The sequence below is a fragment of the Nothobranchius furzeri genome, unplaced genomic scaffold (genome assembly GCF_043380555.1).
Source record: "Nothobranchius furzeri strain GRZ-AD unplaced genomic scaffold, NfurGRZ-RIMD1 Scf078, whole genome shotgun sequence".
In the NCBI taxonomy this organism is placed as follows: Eukaryota; Metazoa; Chordata; class Actinopteri; order Cyprinodontiformes; family Nothobranchiidae; genus Nothobranchius; species Nothobranchius furzeri.
The window spans coordinates 1-12,012 of NW_027223095.1; positions in this window are offsets into that span (position 1 = coordinate 1).

Genomic DNA, 12,012 nt, shown 5'->3' on the forward strand with positions numbered 1-12,012 from the left:
GGAGTGGCAGGGGATGGCGGCCCCGATAGTGATTTTGTTTAGACCCCGGTAGTCTATACAGGGACGAAGGTCACCTTCCTTTTTCTTCACAAAGAAGAAGCCTGCAGCACCCAGGGAAGAGGAGTGAAACCCTGCTGGAGGGCCTGGTTTATATACTCCTCCATAGCTCTGGTTTCGGAGGGAGAGAGAGAGAAAAGGCGCCCATGGGGAGGACTGGTACCTGGTTGTAGCCTGATCTCCATGTCATATGGGCGGTGAGGCGGCAGTGTGGTGGCGCATCGCTTATCGAAGACTGCAGCCAGGTCTCGATAGGGTAGTGGCGGATTGGGCGGTAGAGGACCAAGACCACCAGCCGGGCGGTCTGCCATGGACGGAGGAGGAGAGAGGTGGGCCTGGCACTGGGTCCCCCAGCCTAAAAGGCGGTTCTGTGACCAGGAAATCTGGGGGTCGTGGAGACGGAGCCAGGGGAACCCCAAGATGGGGGTCGTGGAGACGGAGCCAGGGGAACCCCAAGATTAGAGGAGAGGAGGGAGCAGAGATGATGAGAAAGTGGAGGGTTTCCCAGTGGCCTTGGAGGACCATCTGGAGTGACTGGGTTCATTCTTGGACAGGATAGGGCTGGAGAGGTCTGCCGTTCACCGAGGTCACCAAAACAACTCATTCCAGGGGAGTCAGGGGGATCCGTAGGCGTTTAGCCAGATCCACATCCATGAAGTTGTCGGCGGCCCCTGAGTCCATGAGAGCATGCACCTGATGTGAGGTCTCATTGTGTAAGAGGGTGACAGGAAGGAGGAGTCAGTGGGAAGAGGTAGAGGCATAGGGTGACCCAGGCTGAGCTACCCCGATACTCAGTGGGTTCCTCCGTTTCCCGGCCGTAATGGGCAGTCCAGGCGCCGGTGGTCGGGAGAGCCACAATAGGCACAGAGACCCTCGCGCCACCGTCGCTGTCTCTCCTCCGGGGAAAGGTGGCCTAGCTGCCTAGGCTCCTCAGTAGAAGTGGGTCTGGAAGCTGGCGTTGGTGAACAAGGAAGAGGTCCGGGCGCTCTGAGTGGGCGAGTGGATGATCTGGGTCGAACCAGAACCTGCTGGTCGATGCGCAACGCCAGGTCGGCAACCTCATCCAGGGTCTGGGGTAGTTCTCTTCCCGCCATCTCGTCTCGGATGTAGGGCGCCAACCCCTCCAAAAAAAACAGCTCGAAGGGCAGAGTCATCCCACTGTAGTTTGGCCGCGATGGTGCAAAACTCTGACGCATAGGCGCACACAGAGCGTTCACGTTGGCGGAGCTTTAAGAGACGTGCTTCAGCCCCCACTTCGCTACTGGGTGGAACGAAGGTCTTCCTGAGGGCGGCCACAAAAGCAGCATAGTCATTGCAGGTAGGGTATTTTGAATTATAAAGAGCAGCGGCCCACTCCTGAGCGCGTCCAGAAAGCAGGGAGGTGAGGTGCGCAACCCGAGAGCGGGCAGTGGGGAAGCGTCCCGGTTGGCATTCGAATTGCATATCGAGGGAGGCGAGCAGACCATCTGGGCTCCCAACCTCTCCATTCCACCTCTCCGGTAGGCTGAACTGCGGCTCCTCCTTAGGTGGAGCGAGGGCTTGCTGCCGGAGAGCATTGAGGGATGTGGTCAACTGAAGGGTGAGGTCGGTCAGAGAGTTCACCTTGGTGTTGAGCCGATCGACCAAGGTGTGGAGCTGAACTATCTCCTTCTTCATTTGCTCAAACTCCGCTGGGTTAACGGACTTAGTCATCCTGTCAGACTGGTCGGCTGGATACGGGAGTTGAGCTTGTAGAGAGCGTTGTCTCACAGATGCGGAAGTGATAGCGTCTGTGAAACGCCGGCTCTCTGTTTAATCTAGGAATCCCCGAGCGTTCGAGCGTCAATGAAGTGACACGGAAATGCTGGGTTTTCCCGAAGTAAGTAAGAACACTTACTGTGAGCTGAGAGTTCGTACGATGGATCGGTTGCTTGGAAACTCTGATCATAGATCCGAAGAAACGATGACTGAGTGGTGAGCTGGCGAGGCGACTTCCGTATATAGTCGCGGTTCGTGACGTAGGTGCGACGTGGAGGGAATCCCCGCGAGGGGCATGCTGGGAGTTGTGGTCCATGGTGGAGGCCGACTAGCTGGGAGAGGCTGGTTTGCGGACTTGGGTTCTGACACCTGACAGCTGTGGGCCCTTAGAATCTTCCTATTCTTTCACCGCTTTACGGCGCCCCGGACGTTACTATTGTCTAACATCATTTTTTTTGAAAAATAACCGTGTGACCAACACAGAAGGAAGACACTGAGATAAAAGCTGTGTTGTGACCACAGGTAAACATCTGTTGAATGTCAGCAAAAACAAGCCCTGAAGTCCTATGAATCCATGAAAACAGACATGCACGTTACTCATACTTTGTTGTGGCCTTATATGATGCTTGGAAGTGTTCTTTTTGTTTTTAAGGGATAGTGAAAATGATGTTGAAAAAATCAAAAAGTTAATTATTGTGCATTTAATGGAGGTGTAAGAAACTGTAAGGGAATAGAGTGATGTAACTATCTAGAGTTGTATTTTAATACACTGTAAGTAGATCACTTTTTATAATCAGAAGAATAGGCTATTTTTATCATCAGGGAGTTTAATTAAACACTCTGTATTGACTTTGAGACAAGAAAAGAGAGAGAGATGGGATCGTTTGAGAATCTTTAATTTCTTAATTATAAATTCTAAACAATCTACCAGGACTAACTCTGTGATGGATGAAAATGGATTTGGATGTTGTGTTGGTGCGTGTGTGTGTGTGGTTGGTTCAGACTCCTTAGGCTGACGTCATTGAATCTGGTAGTCTTTGTTATGACTAGATATCAGGAGGCTTATAAAGTGATGACATGAGCCGCTATTTTGCCGTGTACGTACCCAGAGGGGGCCTCCCAGGTAGATCCGGAAATGCCAGGTCTGGAGACCTCGGATGTGTACTGGAGCTGTCGGAGCAGCGGTCGCAGCACGTCAAAGCCCGTCTGAAGGGTCGACCCCGGTACCGATCGGCAGCGTCAGCAGGTGCTCTTATTTTGAAAGGATGTCGTCTGGTTGTTAAACGACGAAAATCTCCAACTTCACAGTTCTTAGTTTAAAGAAGAAAACACATCTGGCCAGGCTGTGCTTTTCTTTAGGATGACGGTGAATAGAACTGAAGTCAAAATGGAACTGAGCTTAAAATGGCGTTGCCTTGTTTTATATCTCTGAATTGTTTTAAGTTTCAGTAAACGGGATTGGACACTTTAAGTCAACAAGCTAGATTCTCCTGCGGCAGCCGAAAGCTCTGATTGGTTGGAACAATGTGTCATGCGTTTCTATAGAGATGAGGATCAGTCTGTCTGTGCAATAGTCCTGTTTTCATTAAACATAAATCATGACATATTTATTTCACAGATCATTCACTTGATTATTATTGATCAACATCTGTTTCGAATAGCTTTAATCACAAATTAAGTACTTTGATTATTGAAAAGCGTTCTTCTTCTCCTTCGGACTCTTCTCCTGGAATGTAAACAGTCTGAGGAAGACCCGACCTTGGCGTTTTCAACACGGGTGTTACTGTGTACAGGGGCAGCTGTGTGGAGCTGAAAATGATGAACTTCATAACCTTACATATCCCCCCTTTTCAAGGTCAATGTGGTCCTTCAAGAGACCACTTGGTCGTTGAACAAACCCAAGTTATGAAGAATCTTGACAACATAACCGGATGCGATCCCAAGGGAACAGCCATCTGTGGTGAGGTACGAACCCCACGCCGGAGAACAGTCTCGCATACTCCTCAGGAAGAACACAAGTCAGCAGGTTATTAATTATTCCCCATGGAAGCCATAAACGAAGCAACAGCAACTTCATATCCTCACGGGCAATAAAGCAAAGCAGGAGCATATCTTGTACGTATCCACGAACAGGGTAGTATTCCAATTAAAAATCGATTGTTGTATCCGCAGGCAGGGTAATATTCCAAATAAAAATTGAACTTTGAAAGAGTACTTATCGTAATCCACAAAAAGGGAAGAGCAGTTGACAGTAATCCCAACGAATGAGGTGTCCCAGCAGCCATGCCGGAACCACAGTCGTCCAAGGCCAATGAGCTGGTGCACCCTCAGGAGTAGTCGATGCAGAGAACGAGTCACGGATCCACCCCCAGGAAGCAGGATCCTCACAAGCTCAGCAGAGGAGAGAGAGCACAGTGTAGGCACTTCAATGTAGACACGACAAAAGTGCATTTCATGTCATCAAAGAAATAAAAAATAATAAAAACCTAACTCTATGAGTGCCTTTTGTACTATGTGTTAGTTTTAAGTGTAATTACCCATTAAGTGAAGAAATGGATGCAGCCCTGTCTGTGTTAGATGCAAAAAGGGATGATGCGAGAAGCAGAAAAATGAAAGAAACCCTAACCGGTATCAGTGAATCCTCACTGTAAATACACACTGTCAGGACAGGGGCAAAATTGGTTGTAGCCCCGTAGGATAAATCAAAGAATTGATAATCACAAACATAATATTCACTGTAAAAATCAACTGGTCAAAGGTACTATAAAAAAACAGAAATGTAAATCAGTACTAAAATGTAAATCAGTGGTTAGTAATCATGTTCATGTTAATGTACCCCTAAGGAATTGTGATTAGTAAAGATAAAAAAAAAAAAAAAATTTTGAACAACAGTACTATGTGGCCTAACCCACTCACTGTTACCTGGCCGTTTACCTGACTCCAGGAGCCCACAGCACGTCCGTCTCAACACACCTTAAGTCTGCACGTGACGTATAACATGGAAGACAACCATGCACTCTCACAAACAAACAAATTTGTGTAATCAGAGATATAAATCTGTGGAACCAACGGGACGTATTTATCACCCCCCTTTTGAAGCCGGTGGATTGTTGTTGTCGGTATCGGCCAAATCTGTGGGACCCTTGTATAGTTTGATATGGTCCCTGTGTAACCATTTGTAGATGGGCGCCTTGTTTTTGTCGGCGATCTTGATCTGATACACGACCGGAGAGATCTTATCTGTAATCAGGTATGGACCCGACCATTTGGGCAAAAGTTTCTTAGCCAGCTTCCCCGAGGTCGCATTATTGTTACCCGTTTTGGGAGCGAAAATGTAGTACCAGGCCTGATCACCTACATCGAGTTCGGAATGTGAGGCTTTCTTATCGTAATAAGTTTTTCTGCCTTCAGCTGACTTTTCCAGAGATGCCTGTGCGAACGAGAATGCTGCAAGCAGGTGAGTTCTCAGGTCCTGCAAGTATTGGCCGCTCGTACAAGCCGGGGCTGTGTCGGACCGAACCGGTCGTTGATACAGCAGGTGAAGCGGTAGAGTCATTTGTCTGCCCGTCATCATTTCAAACGGGGAGACTCCTGTAGACTCATGGGGGGTAGCCCGTATGGCCATAAGGACCAACGGAAGTTTCACATCCCAATCTCGGTGGTTAGCTTTCACGTACTTTTTTAACATGCTGATAACCGTGCGGTTCACCCTTTCGACCTGTCCAGAGGACTGGGGCCGGTGGCTAATGTGGAACTTAGCCTTGACACCCAACAGTTCCCAAAGATGTTTCATCACGTCAGAGGTGAAATGGGTACCCCTGTCCGAGTCGACCCTTGTGGGCAAACCGAAGCGGGCAAAAACGTGATTCAGCAAGAGGATCGCTGTAGTCTTAGCCGTGTCATCAGGTGCTGGCAAACATTCAACCCATTCGGTGATTGCGCAGGTGACAGTCAGTATGTACTTACTTCCTCTGGTTGATTTGGTCAGAGGCCCCACCCAATCGAATTGCAAGTCCGACCATGGAGTGGTCGGCCCTTTTTCTTGTAGGGGAGCTCTGTGCGTAGGGTTGGACGGCTGAAACTGACAACAGACCAAGCAACGCTCGACGTGGTCTGAGATGTCACGACGCATCCCCGGCCAATAAGCAACCTGGCACAGGGCACCGAACGTGGCCTTGACGCCTTTGTGACCGGCGGATGGAGAGTCATGAGCCTGCGAGATCATGCCCCTCCTCAGCGGTTTTGGAGTAACAAGGACAGGCGGCAAAGGAGGCTTGGCGGCGTGCATCAGCAGCCCTTTGACGATCCTCAGTGTGGACCGCACACGAAAGAGAGAGCGAAGCTCAGGAACGGAGTCAAGCTCGACGGAAGTTGGTAGCTGGGTTTTAGGATCAGAAATGTACTTGATCATCCTGCTGATAGCAGGGTCTTGGGATTGAAGACTGACAAGATCGGTATCCGAATAGGCAGGTTGAATGGCCACCGCACCTTTGGGTGGTTCCGAGGCGGACGCTTTAGCAGCCCGAGCTCGAGTAACAACACACACCTGGTTTTCATCAGGGAAAGACCACACATGTCCCTCAAGCCACCCGGGGTCAAAAACCCACAGGGGACCATCGGTCGCGCCCTGTTTGGCCAAAGAGTCTGCAAGATCGTTCAACTCCTTTTCAGGACCGGGTGCGCGAGAGTGACCTTTGACTTTACGCCAGTAAATGTGCATGTCAAGTGCAGTCACCAGAATGTCACATGCTCTGAAGAGTGCCTGATTTTTGACGGGCTTCCGGTTAGCGGTCTGGTACCCGTTACTCTTCCACGTTGGTAGATGACATAAGAAACTGAGACGCGCGTAGTCCGAGTCAGTGCAAATCACCAGTTCACGGAAGCCACGGTCCCTAGCGCTACGTAGCGCTATCACGATCCCCGCTACTTCAGCATACTGTGAGGTCTTCTCACCCAGAGAGTAACATCGGGACTCCCTGTGGTCACCGTCTACCCAGACGACACCCACGCCCGCACTAGGCGCAGAACCGTGCCGAAAAGCACTGCCATCCACGTATACGGTCGGTAAACCCACACAGTATGACTGGTCGTAGTAGTGGTGGTTGTGGTTTAGAAGAGCCTGAGGGGGCCTGGCTGGCGGGACTGACGCGATGGCGTCGTCCGAGCAGTGTTGGCACGCAGCCAAACCCATGCCAAGAGGGCTACGTCGGTTCTGGGCGTAGCGCACCTCGATATTGAAGCTTTGAAGAGCCAGCAGCCACGAAGCGATTCGAGAATTGGTCACCACACCATCTCTGATGCGCTGACTGTTAAGGAAGGTCACCGGCTGGTGCTGTGTCTCAATGATGATTTTCTGTCCGCCAATGTAGTTCGCAAAGTACTTAACGGCCCACATGGTGGAAAGCAAAGCCTTGTCACAGTCCGAGTATTTCAACTCAGGTCCAGTCAAGAGCTTACCAGCATAGGCCACGACACGCCTGTCGCAGTCATGAATCTGGTAGAGACCAGCACTCAAACAGTGAGCTGAGAAACCAACCTCAAGGTGGAACTCCTTGTCACAGTCGGGGAGCGCCAAGCACGGAGCCGAGCACATGGCGGCCTTCAGGTCATCCATGGCCTGCTGGTGCTGCTCCGCCCACTCGAACGCCACATCCTTCTTCAACAGATTAGTCAGAGGTCGTGCCAACTCAGCGTAATGTTCCACGAACTGACGCGAGTAGTTGCAGACCCCCAAGAAGCTGCGAAGTTCGGAGACATTCGTCGGAGGTGTGATGGTGGCAACACCCTGAATCCTGCCAAGCTGAGGCTGCACTCCCTGTGGTCCCACAAGGAGGCCAACGTACTGAACTCGCGACCTGCACCACTGTCCTTTGGCGAGAGAGATCTTTGCACCTGCCGCCGCGAGTTGACCCATGACATGGTCCAGCCCGGCCAGGTGGTCATCCAATGTACGCCGACGAATAAGAATGTCGTCGACATAGATGAGGGTCCCACGCTCTCGAGCATCGGGGCAGGCCTTGTTCAAGAAGATGTTGAACTCAGCTGGCGAGTTGGAATAACCAAAAGGACACCGGGTGAAGGTGTACTGCCGGTTGGCAAAGGAGAAAGCAAGTTTGTGTTGGTCCAATTCGTGGACGGGAATCGTCCAAAATCCAGATGCAATGTCAAGGGTGGAAAAGTACTTAGCATCTTTCACTTTTGGAAGCTCCTGCTCCAGGCGTGCCATAGGCCACCTAGACAAGGGGACCTGTTTGTTGAGTTGCCGGTAGTCAATGGTAAGTCGCCACTTACCATTAGGCTTCAGTACCGGCCACAACGGAGCCGAGTAGGTGCTGTTGCAGGGTCGAATGACCCTGTTAGCCAAGAGGCTGTCAATGATTTCATGGACCGGTTCTATGGATGCCAGGGGAATCTTGTATTGCCGCACAAAGGACGGCGGTGCATCTGGCCTGGTAGGAATCCGGACTTCATGGATAGTGGTCAGACCACAGTCCAAGGAGTCAAGTGAAAGAAAATCCTGGTACTTCAGCAAAAGTTGTCGTAGCTTGTCTCGCTCGACCTCGTTTGTGAGAGCATCTGCTTGGTCTATTACCTTCTCAATCTGGGACAGAAGTTCCGGGGGTCTACCCGGTGGCTTCGAGAGTGGTGGTGCGGTCAAAATCGCGTCCCCCCGCGAAAGACTTGCCACAGAAAGGCGTCCGCCTGTGTCAGGCCACGGTTTGTACGGCTTTGGCTTCCTCATATGTGCAAACAGTTGTCCGGACGCGCAGCTGATTCTAGCGTCAAGGCGTTGGAGACAGTCCAACCCTATGAGCATGGGCATCCGCATCGCCTCGCTGATGTACACGAGGTGTTTAAAGGACATGCCTCCTATCGAGATGTTGACCTCAGTCGTCGCAGCCGCGGACGAGGGAGCGCCATAGAAATCGTCAAAATCCTTTGGGCCCGAAATGAGTGTGGGGGATGAGATGTCCTCCCCCCTTTGTTCGCACATGCTGCTGTAAAGAGCTCCGCTGATGAGCGAGATGTCCGCTCCTGTGTCTAATAATGCGACACAGCGATGTCTCTGATTTACAGTGACCTCCACTGCGGGCCTATTAGATCCCTTTCTCACGACCAGAGGTGCAAGCAAAATTTTTTCAGTCACGGCGGTAGCAGTAGTGGTACTGGGGTCGTCATCTGCGGGTTCGTCGCCTAACATCGCCACGGATGGAACGACCGGTGAGGTGTTGTTGCTTTCCTTTGAGGTGTTGGTGGTTTCCTGTGAATCAGAACCTGTGAAAACATCAGCCTGCAGCATTTCAGTCTCACTTTGCGTCTTCTCAGGCAAACACGGAGTCGCTGACCGGGTCGCCTGAGAATCACGCACAAATTTTTTGACGCCCTCGACGTCTGTCTGAAGATTGCAGATCATGTTCATCATGTTAGTCATCATTGGAAGGAAAGTGTTTTGCATCATTGGCAGGAGAGCGCTTTGCATCGCCGCCTGAATTTGGGATGTTAATTGCATCGTTTCCTCTGAGTCCATTTTCCAAAATAGTAATTAGTCTTCTAATTCACCAATTTTCTCTTTGAATTTGTTTCAGTTTAGATGTTTATTTAGAAACAACCGTACCTGTAGACTTATTAAAGAATTAGTTACAGGGAAGCTTGGCTGTTGAATGAATATTTTGGGCAAAATTGTTCAATAATGCCAAAAATAACATTGTCATTTGACCTGCCCAAGATGGCGGGTCAAGCTACGTGTCGGGCACCTAAGATGGCGGATTGTCGCGCATGCGCAGTCCGGCACTCGGTGTTTGTCCGTCGTAGCAGAATCACGATTCTACACACCGGAACGTTATTTAGAACCGCCGCTAACGTTATCCAAAAGTACTCCGTACCGGAAGGTTTAGCGGATTAAAGGACGCAGAATCGCTGCGTCGGAACGGCTTGAAAGCTTCGCGGGACGCGTTCCCGAGCTTCCCACCGAGAGTGGCTAGTTAGCTCATCGGCTAATGCTAGCGAACGCCCTGGAGCGACCAGGGTCTTAAAATTGCCCGATCAACCAACGGGCCTCCCGCTCCGTGGTTAAAAGGGTTTCAACAGCGTATGCAATCTGGATGCAGTATCGCTCTACGGTAATAACCCGACTTACAGCGTTTACCTAGCAAGTTAAGCTACGGTAGGTGCTAACGAGTATTCCGACAAGGAACAGCGCGGATCAGGCGCTTATTGAACGGAAATAAATTTCCGACGGAGTCTTCTGTCTCCGATTACACAAATGGATGCACACAGTGTCACAAACACCGCGACAAACAATAAACAGACGGTTCCAACGTAGTAACACAGGAGAAATGTTTACCCTCAGATGTAGGCCTCAAAATGGCCGTCAGCACACGTCAGCACTTAAGGTGTTTTGATGAAACAGCGCCTCCTGTTGGAGGGTGATGAATGTGCACCCCCCCCTTTCTGAGAAGCTGAATGAGGGAAATGCTCGCCTTTCCTCTCTCTGAACTCACACTGAACCAAAAATCCCAAAATATGTCTCAAAATCGGCACAAAGTGTAATAAACTGTGCAGATATCATGCATGGCTCGCCACTTGTAACAGAATAGAGTGATGTAACTATCTAGAGTTGTATTTTAATACACTGTAAGTAGATCACTTTTTATAATCAGAAGAATAGGCTGTTTTTATCATCAGGGAGTTTAATTAAACACTCTGTATTGACTTTGAGACAAGAAAAGAGAGAGAGTTGGGATCGTTTGAGAATCTTTAATTTCTTAATTATAAATTCTTAACAATCTACCAGGACTAACTCTGTGATGGATGAAAATGGATTTGGATGTTGTGTTGGTGCGTGTGTGTATGTGTGTGTGTGTGGTTGGTTCAGACTCCTTAGGCTGACGTCATTGAATCTGGTAGTCTTTGTTATGACTAGATATCACGAGGCTTATAAAGTGATGACATGAGCCGCTATTTTGCCGTGTACGTACCCAGTGGGGGCCTCCCAGGTAGATCAGGAAATGCCAGGTCTGGAGACCTCGGATGTGTACTGGAGCTGTCGGAGCAGCGGTCGCAGCACGTCAAAGCCCGTCTGAAGGGTCGACCCCGGTACCGATCGGCAGCGTCAGCAGGTGCTCTTATTTTGAAAGGATGTCGTCTGGTTGTTAAACGACGAAAATCTCCAACTTCACAGTTCTTAGTTTAAAGAAGAAAACACATCTGGCCAGGCTGTGCTTTTCTTTAGGATGACGGTGAATAGAACTGAAGTCAAAATGGAACTGAGCTTAAAATGGCGTTGCCTTGTTTTATATCTCTGAATTGTTTTAAGTTTCAGTAAACGGGATTGGACACTTTAAGTCAACAAGCTAGATTCTCCTGCGGCAGCCGAAAGCTCTGATTGGTTGGAACAATGTGTCATGCGTTTCTATGGAGATGAGGATCAGTCTGTCTGTGCAATAGTCCTGTTTTCATTAAACATAAATCATGACATATTTATTTCACAGATCATTCACTTGATTATTATTGATCAACATCTGTTTCGAATAGCTTTAATCACAAATTAAGTACTTTGATTATTGAAAAGCGTTCTTCTTCTCCTTCTGACTCTTCTCCTGGAATGTAAACAGTCTGAGGAACACCCGACCTTGGCGTTTTCAACACGGGTGTTACTGTGCACAGGGGGCAGCTGTGTGGAGCTGAAAATGATGAACTTCATAACCTAGTCCTGGAGAGCTGCTACCCAGCATGTTTAGAGGCTACACAGTGTAACGGAATTGAAGTGATGTAACTATCTGGAGTTGTATTTTAATACACTGTAAGTAGATCACTTTTTATAGACAGAAGAATAGGCTGTTTTTATCATCAGGGAGTTTAATTAAACACTCTGTATTGACTTTGAGACAAGAAAAGAGAGAGAGTTGGGATCGTTTGAGAATCTTTAATATCTTAATTATAAATTCTAAACAATCTACCAGGACTAACTCTGTGATGGATGAAAATGGATTTGGATGTTGTGTTGGTGCATGTGTGTGTGTGTGTGGTTGGTTCAGACTCTTTAGGCTGACATAATTGAATCTGGTAGTCTTTGTTATGACTAGATATCACGAGGCTTATAAAGTGATGACATGAGCCGCTATTTTGCCGTGTACGTACCCAGTGGGGGGTCTCCCAGGTAGATCAGGAAATGTCAGGTCCAAGAACCTCGGATGTACGCTGGAGCTGTCGGTGCAG